We start from the raw sequence: 12,500 nt of genomic DNA, 5'->3' as shown, positions 1-12,500 counted from the left end.
CAACACCACCATCAACAACACCACCCCCACCATCAACAACAGCAACAACACCACCCCCACCATCAACAACAGCAACAACACCACCCCCACCATCAACACCACCACCCCCACCATCAACAACAGCAACACCACCACCCCCACCATCAACAACAGCAACAACACCACCCCCACCAATAACAACAGCAACAACACCACCCCCACCAATAACAACAGCAACAACACCACCCCCACCAATAACAACAGCAACAACACCACCCCCACCAATAACAACAGCAACAACACCACCCCCACCATCAACAACAGCAACAACAACACCCCCACCATCAACAACAGCAACAACACCACCCCCACCAACAACAACAGCAACAACACCACCCCCACCATCAACAACAGCAACAACACCACCCCCACCAATAACAACAGCAACAACACCACCCCCACCATCAACAACAGCAGCAACACCACCCCCACCATCAACAACAACAACAACACCACCCCCACCATCAACAACAGCAACAACACCACCCCCACCATCAACAACAGCAACAACACCACCCCCACCATCAACAACAGCAACAACACCACCCCCACCATCAACAACAACAGCAACAACACCACTCCCACCATCAACAACAGCAACAACACCACCCCCACCATCAACAACAGCAACAACACCACCCCCACCAACAACAACAGCAACAACACCACCCCCACCATCAACAACAGCAACAACACCACCAACACCATCAACAACACCACCCCCACCAACAACAACAGCAACAACACCACCCCCACCATCAACAACAGCAACACCACCACCCCCACCATCAACAACCCCACCCCCACCATCAACAACAGCAACAACACCACCCCCACCATCAACAACAGCAACACCACCACCCCCACCATCAACAACCCCACCCCCAACAACAACAACAGCAACAACACCACCCCCAACAACAACAGCAACAACACCACCCCCACCATCAACAACAGCAACAACACCACCCCCACCAACAACAACAGCAACAACACCACCCCCACCACCGTCAACAACAGCAACAAAACCACCCCCACCACCGTCAACAACAGCAACAACACCACCACCATCAACAACAGCAACAACACCACCCCCAACACCATCAACAACAGCAACAAAACCACCCCCACCACCATCAACAACAGCAACAACACCACCCCACCACCATCAACAACAGCAACAACACCACCCCCACCACCATCAACAACAGCAGCAACACCACCCCCACCACCATCAACAACAGCACCAACAACACCACCCCCACCACCATCAACAACAGCACCAACAACACCACCCCCACCACCATCAACAACAGCACCAACAACACCACCACCACCACCATCAACAACAGCAACAACAACACCACCACCACCATCAACAACAGCAACAACACCACCCCCACCACCATCAACAACAGCAACAACACCAGCCCCACCACCAACAACAGCAACAACACCACCCCCACCATCAACAACAGCAACACCACCCCCACCACCATCAACAACAGCACCAACAACAACACCACCACCATCAACAACAGCACCAACAACACCACCCCCACCAACAACAACAGCAACAACACCACCCCCACCATCAACAACAGCAACAACACCAGCCCCACCATCAACAACAGCAACAACACCAGCCCCACCATCAACAACAGCAACAACACCACCCCCACCAACAACAACAGCAACAACACCACCCCCACCAACAACAACAGCAACAACACCACCCCCACCATCAACAACAGCAACAACACCACCCCCACCATCAACAACAGCAACAACGATGTAATAATTAATTGCAATGTTTTTAAAAGCGAATATGTGAAATGCTTTTATTTGAGAACATATGTTTATTACTCTTGTTTGATCAAGTTATCTGCGTGTGTGGGGTGGGGGGTGGGGGGGGGGGGGTGCGGTGCGGTGCGGGTGTGTGCTGATTATCTGGTTGTGGTTTTCCGCAATTCATCTCTATTCTTATCTTATCTGTCTATTATAATCAATGTGCAGTATAGTAGGCTATGTTTATAATTATATTTAAATAATGTTTCTTAATTCTGTTTTTACATTAAGAATACTAGTTATTACCTGCAGTGTGTGGATGTATGTATGAAACGATGTATGTGATATTTTTTACATTTGTATTTTCGTATTATTTGTTGGGGCTGTTGTTGGCTTTTACAGTTATGGTCCCCATGTTGTTTACTTGTCTATGTTGTGATAATGCACCTGACCAAATTTCTCCAGTTGGAGATAATAAAGTTATTCTTATCTTATCTTCTTATCTTATCTTATCTTAACACCGCCCCCACCATCAACAACAGCAGCAACAACAACAGATGGAGTCTCCCGGCGCACCGACGGATGAGTATGCAGGCAGGCAGGCCGATTCTGGATGCGCAGCACTTCCCACAGGTGTTGCCAGGGAAAAAAAATATCCCCAGTACAACAGCAGCAGCAGCTGTGCTCAAAGAGCCCGGGCAGTTTCCTTGCCCTCATTGCAGACGTCCATGCAGAAACACAAAACAACAAACTGGGGCTCCTTGTTTAGCCACATGCGAGTCCGCGAAGCAAACTGGGACTGAGATGACGCATGGACGTCATCGTCGTGGACTTGACGGACTGCCCAGAAGAGGCATCAGTATCGGTATCGGTATCGGTATCAGTATCGGTATCTGTATCAGTATCAGTATCGGTATCAGTAGCTCAAGGAGGCGTCACAAATGCCTTCGGACAAATCCATAATATACGCTACACCACATCTGCCAAGCAGATGCCTGACCAGCAGCGTAACCCAACGCGCTTAGTCAGGCCTTGAAAAAAAAAAGGTTAATAAAGAAAAGAAAAAAACAGAAAAGAGAAGACAAAAAGAAAAAAAAAAAAGAAAGAAAGAAAAAGAAAATAAACAAGAAGACGTTGTTTTTTGGAATCGGTGTCTCCATGTTGTCTCTCTCTTTGTGTGTCTCTCTCTGTGTGTCTCTGTCTCTGTCTGTCTGTCTGTCTGTCTGTCTGTCTCTCTCTCTCTCTCTCTCTCTCTCTCTCATCATGGTCTGAACATATTACTTATTTATGTAAAAGGATGTCTCAAAAAGTATTCCAGTTATCAAAAATAAAACACTTTCTAAATACACATGCCCGTAAACAATTCTTTAATGCTCACATACAGTCGACAAGAGATTATGCTTCTACGTTGTGGGATTCTACTAGCGCTAATACTCTAAAACCTCTTGTTAGATTATACAAACGTGCTTTGAAATTAGTTTCATTAAAGTCATGTTCATTAACTCCTAATGATTATAGGTCACTTGATATCCTCCCACTGGAGCTAAAACTAGAATATAATAAGGCTGTTTTTATGCACAAAATAGTAAGCGGCTACGCAACTCCTTCAATTATAAATAACTTCCCAGTAAATAACATAAGACATGTACATAAGTTGCATATACCTCGTCCAGGTCTTGATCTTTTTAAGTCCAGCCTAACATACAGCGGGGGAACGTATTGGAATAATTTACCATCACGTTTAAAAAAGATTACTAACCACAACAACTTTAAGCAAAATCTAAAAATGTACCTATTCACAAAAATTGACGTCACCTGAAATCCAACATTGCTTTCGACAATTTGTGGGTTCCCTCTCACTCTCTCTTGAGTGGGTGCATTTGTGTGCGTTTGTGCGTTTGTGTGTGTGTGTGTTTGTGTGTGTGTGTGTGTGTGTGTGTGTATTTCATGATTTTTTTTCTCTTTCTTTTCTTCTCTTCTTCTTCGTTTTGTGGAGTGGCTTTGAATGGTGAAATAATGGTATATTTTGATTGTGTTTTGATTTTGTGCTCATTTTCGCTTTTTTTTAGCTTTATTCCCTCTTTAGGGCGAGGGCTGGATGTAAAAAAGCATGTTACTTGCTTATCTATTACCCTCGTTAATAAAGATTTTGTCTTGTCTTGTCTTGTCTTGTCTTGTCTCTCAGACACAACCACATGAAGACAACCAACCAGCCAACCAACTAACCAATTAGATAACTAATTAACTAACTAGCCAACCAACTAGAAATATATATTAGATAAATAAATATACAAATGGATAATGAATAGGTAACGAAAGAAAAAAAGAAAGAAGTCTGTTTCAATCGTCTTTTAAATTCTGGATTTCTCCCTCCAAGTTAACTTTGGTTCTGAACCAAAACGTTTTAAGAAGTTTAAAAGCGCTATAATAAATGTATCATGGTTTTCATTGTGATTATTTTTTTGAATTTTTTATGATGATGATGATGATTAGTATTATTATGATTATTATAAGAAATAAAGACGGGCGCAATAGCCGAATGGTTAAAGCGTTGGGCTTTCAATCTGAGGGTCTCGGGTTCGAATCACGGTGACGGCGCCTGGTGGGAAAAGGGTGGAGATTTTTCCGATCTCCCAGGTCAATATATATGCAGACCTGCTAGTGCCTGAACCCCCTTCGCGTGTATACGCAAGCAGAAGATCAAATACGCACGTTAAAGATCCTGTAATCCATGTCAGCGTTCGGTGGGTTATGGAAACAAGAACATACCCAGCATGCACACCCCCGAAAGCGGAGTATGGCTGCCTACATGGCGGGTTAAAAACGGTCATACACGTAAAAGCCCACTCGCGTAAAAAGGAAGAAGAAGAAGAAGGAGGAGGAGAAATAAAGATAAACATGGATTTGGATGATTAATGTCACTGGCGATCAGAAAGACAACAGACTTCTCAAGACACCCGAAGAACTTTTTTTTTTTTTTGCGTTTGCTCTTTGGAATCTTCAGAATTCTCCGAGTGTACGGACGATCGAAAGTGTCGATGGGGCGTGTAAATATCGTTCATGGGCCTGTAAAATAGGGCCTGCTACTCTTGTGAAAGCACTGTTGCAAACTGAACAAATATTGAGGCGGTGAACATTAGTCGGAACTGAAGGAGTGAGAGAAAGAGAGAGAGAGAGAGAGTGGTGGTATGGTGGGTTGTTTTTTTTTCTCCTGGGTGTACAGCCGCATACATCTGTACCTTTTCGTAGACTGTCCTCTTTTGTGTATGTGTACTTGTGTGTGCGTGTTTGCGTGCGTACGTCTTCGTGTATGTCGTGGCAGCTTGTGTGTGTGTGTGTGTGTGCGCGCGCGCGCGTGTGTGTGTGTCCTCTTTTGTGTATGTGTACTTGTGTGTGCGTGTTTGCGTGCGTACGTGTTCGTGCATGTCGTGGCAGCTTGTGTGTGTGTGTGTGTGTGTGTGTGTGTGCGCGCGCGCGCGTGTGTGTGTGTCCTCTTTTGTGTATGTGTACTTGTGTTTGCGTGCGTACGTGTTCGTGTATGTCGTGGCAGCTTGTGTGTGTGTGTGTGTGTGTGTGTGTGTGCGCGCGCGCGCGCGCGTGTGTGTGTGTGTGTGTGTGTGTGTGTGCCACCAAGCGCATCAGCACACGCGTATTGTAGGAGTTCGCACCTGTGTCTGTCTGGGTGTGGCCACAAGAAGTTCGCAGAAGGAGAACCAAACTTTTTTTTACAATAATTTTTATTTCAAGTATGTGTCTTCAAAGTATCTTTCATTTAAAAAAAAAAAAAAAAAAATCTTTTAATGTATTCGCTTATTTTGTTTTATGTATGTTGTCGATTATTTTCTGTATTTCATTTCAGGTTATTAATCAACTTCATGGTTTGCACAAACCTGGTACAGGCTCTCAATGCCTGATCCAGCGCGTTTCGGGTTTTACGCAGATCGCAGATGCGTTCCTTTTACGTAGATAGATAGATAGATAGATAGACAGACAGACAGATAGATAGATAATAGATAGATAGATATTTGTATTTGTATTTCTTTTTATCACAACAGATTTCTCTGTGTGAAATTCGGGTTGCTCTCCCCAGGGAGAGCGCGTCGCTATACTACAGCGCCCCCCACCCCCCCACCCCCACCCCCCCCTTTTTTGTGTATTTTTTCCTGCGTGCAGTTTTATTTGTTTTTCCTATCGAAGTGGATTTTTCTACAGAATTTTGCCAGGAACAACCCTTTTGTTGCCGTGGGTTCTTTTACGTGCGCTAAGTGCATGCTGCACACGAGACCTCGGTTTTTCGTCTCATCCGAATGACTTTGCGTCCAGACCACCACTCAAGGTGTAGTAGAGGGGAAGAATAAATATCGGCGGCTGAGCCTTGATTCGAACCAGCCCGCTCAGATTCTCTCGCTTCCTAGGCGGACGCGTTACCTCTAGGCCATCACTCCACATCACACCAGATAGATAGATAGGCAGACAGATTTTTTTTTTTTTTCAAACTGATGTGGTGTGGCGTATGTGGACTACTTCTTCTTCCTCGTTCGCCTCCCGTTAGATGAGCAGCCCGGTGTCCTCGATGAAGGCTGCCGTCCGTCGCAGCTCCTCCAGGGTGCCGCCCGTACCGCTTGGCTTCCACTGCTGTCGGTGTTGGCCCAGTCAGTACTTCCTCCTGGATGCTGCATGCGTCGTACAGTCTTGAAGGGGTGGTGGTCGGTCGGTTGTGAATGTGGACTAGTTCGGACATTTTTGACATCTCCCTCAATATGTAACCACCACCCCCCCCCACCCACCCCCCCAAGTAGTAATCTAAGAAAAGAGAGAGTGCGGATACCCGGCTAGCCATATAGACAGCTGGCTTCTTTTCTTTTTTTTCTTTTTCTTTTTTTTTTTTCTCCAGTAATCAAAACCATGATGGCACTTCAGAACGCCCAGTCTGGTGAAAGTAAGTAAGTACGCACGTAGCCAGCAGTCTGGAAAAAGCGGAAAGGAATGGAACTTCTGTGTAGGAGTGTTCAGTGTACTTGAAGACAGAGCGGGGGTCTCCTCCTCCTCTTCTTCTTCTTCTTCTTCTTCTTCTTCGCTTCTATTGTAGTGACAATTATATTTGTGAAAGAAAGGTCGGTCTGTCTCTGTGTCTCTGTCTCTCTTTCTCTGTGTGTATGTGTGTCTCTCTCTCTGTATGTCTCTGTCTCTCTTTCTCTCTGTGTCTGTGTCTGTCTCTCTTTCTCTGTGTGTGTCTCTGTCTGTCTCTCTGTGTTTGTCTCTTTGTTTGTCTCTGTCTGTCTCTCTCTCTCTCTCTCTCTCTCCCCGTCTCTCTCTCTCTCGGGGGCTGCATGATAAAAAAGCATTATTTTGCTTATTGTATTACCCTCAGAAAATAAAGATTTATTCAGTTCATTTCAATACATTTCTCTCTCTCTCTCTCTCTCTCTCTCTCTCTCTCTCCACACACTCACACACACACACACACACATTATATATATATATATCTATATATATATATATATATATGATGTCTATCTATCTATCTATATATGATATATTCTTTCGCCGTAAAAGCTCCGATTGTCTTGCTTGCTAATGGTCTCAAATAAGAATCAGGGAGAAGAATCTGCTGGAGAGAGAGAGAGAGAAAGACAGAGACACAGACAGACAGACAGACAGAAAAGAGAGAACGTTAATCTGTCGTGCATTGTTATATACAATTGGTAATTTTTTTATTTAAAGTTTTTTTTTCTTATCCGGAAGTCGAAAAAAAAAAAGCGAAAGAGTAAAAGAAAATGTGTGTGTGTGTGTGTGTGTGTGTGTGTGTGTGTGTGTGTGTGTGTAGGCGGGTGAGGGAGTGTGGGGAGGGGGGGAGGGGAGAAGGAGGGTGAGACTGGGCGGTGTTGGTGGGAGTTAGGGGTTGACATGGTTGATGCATAATAAAAGAGAGAATGATTGCATGCTTTCTGACTCTGAATAAAATGATAATAATAATAATGGATACTTATATACCACACTATCCAGAAATCTGCTCTAGGTGCTTTACAAAAACGCTTTTGTTAACATAAAACATCATATCTATGTTACATACACACCAAAATGTGTCTACACACACAAACACACACACACACACACACACACACACACACACACACACACACACACACGCTGCATACATACATTTTAACATACATGTGTATCTAACAGCTACCCTAACACATACACACACATAGGCAGGCACAAACGTACATAAACACACGCACACGCACACACAATACACACTCATATACATGCATGTAGTTATGTACACATACATATGTATACACACATAGTCAAGCACAGCTAACGCAAAGGAAGTGGACCTGCCACAATTGAATTTATTGCTGAGGGAGTTTTGAGACGAGATTGAAAAGATGCGAGGGAATCAGAATGACGAATAAAGATAGAAAGTCTTTAAAGAAAAGAAAAAAAAGGATAAAGAATTACAGGGGAGGGGCTGACGGGGAAAGAGTAGTGATTGCATTGTATTTCTCCTTTATTTTTATTATTTTTTTTTTTGCAAAACAGATTTCTCTGTGTCAAATTCGAGCTGCTCTCCCCAGGGAGAGCGCGTCGCTACACTGAGAGCGCCACCCATTTTTGTTGTTGTGTATTTGTCTGGGTTTTTTTTTCCTAGGTGCAGTTTTATTTTTCTACAGAATTTTGCCAGGGTCAACCCTTTTGTTGTCGTGGGTTCTTTTACGTGCGCTTAAGTGCACGCTGCACACGGGACCTCGGTTTATCGTCTCATCCGAATGACTAACGTCCAGACCACCCACCACTCAAGGTCCAGTGGAGGGGGAGAGAAATATTGGTGACTGTACCGTGATTCGAACCAGCGTTCGGGAGGAAGGTGGCAGAATGGTTAAGACACTCAGCTGCCAATACAGAGAGTCCGTGAGGGTGTGGGTTCGAATCCCGCTCTCGCCCTTTCTCCTAAGTTTGACTGGAAAATCAAACTGAGCGTCTAGTCTTTCAGATGAGACGATAAACCGAGGTCCCGTGTGCAGCACGCACTTGGCGCACTGAAAAAGAACCCATGGCAACGAGAGTGTTGTCCTCTGGCGAAATTACGTAAAATGAAATCCACTTTCATAGGTACACAAATATGTAAGCATGCACTCAAGGCCTGACTAAGCGCGTTGGGTTATGCTGCTGGTCAGGCATCTGCTCAACAGATGTGGTGTAGCGTGTATGGATTTGTCCGAACGCAGTGACGCCTCCTTGAGAAAGTGAAACTGAAACTGAACCAGCGTGCTCAGATTCTCTCATTCCTTAGGCGAAAGCGTTACCTCTAGGCCATCACTCCATTTTGTAGTTGGAGGAGAAAGGGGGGGGGGGGGGTGAGGGGGAGGGGGAGTAGGGGAGAGATAGATGAGAATAGAGAAAGAAAGAAAGAGAGAGAGCGTGAGTGAGTGTGTGTGTGTGTGTGTGTGTGTGTGTGTTTCCTTCTTTGTGCGTGTGTGTGTGTGTTTCTCTCTCTTTCGTGTGTGTGTGTGTGTGTGTGTGCGCGCGCGTTTCCTTTGTGTGTGTGTGTGTGTGTGTGTCTCTCTCTCTCTCTTTCGTGTGTGTGTGTGTGTGTGTGTATGAGTGCGCGCGCGGGTGCGTGTGTGTGCGCGTATGCGTCATGAAACCTGGGATGCTTATGATGTCGCTAGCGACAATAATCTGCCGAAGCACGACAAGATAACCACACAACAACAGCAGCAACACCACCACCGCCACCACCACCACCACCACTGCGTGTATCTGGAGATGCAATGTCATTGCTCCTCATGTCTCATGATGTCACTGCACGAGATCATAGAGAGAGAAAAAACGACAACAAAAAAAACAAAAAAGACCCAAACACACACACACACACACACACACACACACACACACACACACACACACACACACACACACACACACACACAGGGAGAGAGAGAGAGAGAGAGAGAGACCTTGACTCAAGTCACGCGGCAAAACTGTCACACCTCAAATGCCACAGTCACTACAACGTGCAAAAAGATCGAAAGCCAGTGCTCACCTTCCTCACCGCCCCCCCCCCACCCTCTCACACCCTCTCTCCCCCCACCCCCCTTACCCCCCCCCCCCCCCGCCCCCCCTCACACCTCCCCAACATGTTCACGCCCGACTTTCATTGACAGTACAGCACAAAAGCAGTCTTCGTCTGTCTCGCTGTTTTTTGTTGTTTTGTGTGTGTGTGTGTGCGCGCGTGCGTATGTGTGTGTGTGCGCGCGCGCGCGCGCGTGTGTGTGTGTACGTGTTTGTGTGCGTGTACGTGTTTGTGTGCGTGCGCACGCGTGCGTGTGTGTGCATGTGAGCGAGAGAGAGAGAGAGAGAGAGAGAGAGAGAATACTCGGAACTCAAAACGTTATTTATTCAAGGAATCAGAGAGAGAGAGTTCTCTCTCTCTCTCTCTCTCTCTCTCTCTCTCAGTATGTGTGTGTGCCTGCGTGTGTGTCTGTGTGTGTGTGTGTGTGTGTGTGTGTGTTGTGGGCATGAGTGTGTGTGTGTGTGTGTTGTGGGTGTCAGAGAGTGTGTGTGTGTGTGGTGTGTGTGTGTATTTGCATCTGTTTATGCGTGTGTTGCGTAATATTATTTTTTTACAAATGCCTGTGTGTGTGTGTGTGTGTGCGCGCGCGCGCGCGCGTGCGTGCTTGCGTGCGTGCATGTGTGATGTGTCTGTCTTTCTGTTTTTCTCAGTTTTCTATCTGTGTGCGATTATTTCCCGCCGGCGATGCCAGGGCGGACATGTCAGCTTCTTCGTCAGTCAGACCCGCCTACAAAAGGTGTCTGTCAGCATGTGTATCAATCCGTCTGCTTGTCTGTGTCTTCAATATCTGTATGTGTGTGTGTGTAGGTCTGTCATGTTTTGTTATGTCAGTCACCGCCACGTCTTTAATTGATGATTGATGTATGTACGTCCACACACATTCATTCAGTCATTCGTGTACATATATTTGTATTTGTATTTCTCTGTGTGAAATTCGGGCTGCTCTCCCCAGGGAGAGCGCGTCGCTATACTACAGCGCCACCCAGTTTTTTTGTATTTTTTTCCTGCGTGCAGTTTTAATTGTTTTTCCTAACGAAGTAGATTTTTCTACAGAATTTTGCCAGGAACAACCCTTTTGTTGCCGTGGGTTCTTTTACGTGCGCTAAGTGCATGCTGCACACGGGACCTCGGTTTATCGTCTCATCCGAATGACTAGCGTCCAGACCACCACTCAAGGTCTAGTGGATGGGGAGAAAAAATCGGCGGCTGAGCCGTGATTGGAACTAGCGCGCTCAGATTCTCTCTCGCTTCCTAGGCGGACGCGTTACCTCTAGGCCATCACTCCACTTATATATATATATATATAAACTTGGCACCCGTCGTTCTGTTTGTGATAGCGGAGGAAGGCCTTGAAATAGCAGTTTCAGTCTCTATACCTTATTTGTTTCCCAGAAGTGGAGTGATGGCCTGGGGGGGGGGGGGGGGGATGAGGGGGGAACCACCACCAAGACAACGAAGTCCCAGAGCCAACCCTGACACTGAAGACGTCAGTGAACAAGAAGGACGTCACCCAGGGCGGGGACATCAAGTGGAGACAAGAATCAATCATACTTCAGGTCACTCACCACCTTGAGAGCAGGACCCAGAAGGACTCCTTCCCGGAACATCCAGACGGGCCTCACACCCTGACTGACAGACAGACAGGCAGGAAGACAGACAGGCAGACAGGGGGCGGTATTCAAGACAAAATTCAGTTTGAAGGTTAACTCACTCAGTCCTCTCTTCTCCTCTACACAGACCCCTCGGATGTCCAGTGGGTGTCTGAATGACCCAACCTTTAGCTTCCGTCGTCAGAATTGTGGTATTCTTTGTCAACATTCACGTCTTCAGTATAAGAGCCTTCCGCTTGCAATATTTTGATGATGGTAATTGGGGTGAAACGCTGTTAACGTCGTCTCTTTCGCCGTTCATATGGAGAGAGTTAAGCTGTCTTCGTATTCTTCAAGATGCAGGGTGCACTCAGGCAGTTAACCCATCGTCTGTAATTAAAAAAAAAATCCCGGGAATTCCCTTCAGCACATGCTTTTACTTCTAACCGTACAACAGCTCAGAGCATTTTCGATTGAGAGAGTCTGCAAAAAAACACGTGTTATCCGCAAAGCACGGCTGTTTCGTCCTAAAAAAGGATCCGCCATGCTTATTGGTGCTTCGTGTGCAGTCACCCTTAGCTGGTTGTAAGGGCAAATTTGCTTTTTGGGTTTTAACTCTTTCCATACGAACGGCGAAAGAGACGACGTTAACAGCGTTTCACCCCAATTACCATCATCAAAATATTGCAAGCGGAAGGCTCTTATACTGAAGACGTGAATGTTGACAAAGAATACCACAATTCTGACGACGGAAGCTAAATGTTGGGTCATTCAGACACCCACTGGACATCCGAGGGGTCTGTGTAGAGGAGAAGAGAGGACTGGCCGTACTGAGTGAGTTAAGGCCATCAGGTAGACTTGAGTGTTCCTGAATACCGGATACTGCTTACCCTCGGGCAGTTTGCCCGCAGGTACACCTTTATCTGCAGGCTCTATGGTCTGTTTTGAATGGGAGGACTCCAACCCATTGATGTGAAAATACATGGATAGCTCATTGGCCA

Source organism: Babylonia areolata, chromosome 12, assembly GCF_041734735.1.
Source record: "Babylonia areolata isolate BAREFJ2019XMU chromosome 12, ASM4173473v1, whole genome shotgun sequence".
NCBI classification, from domain to species: Eukaryota; Metazoa; Mollusca; class Gastropoda; order Neogastropoda; family Buccinidae; genus Babylonia; species Babylonia areolata.
This window is presented reverse-complemented; position numbering follows the sequence as displayed.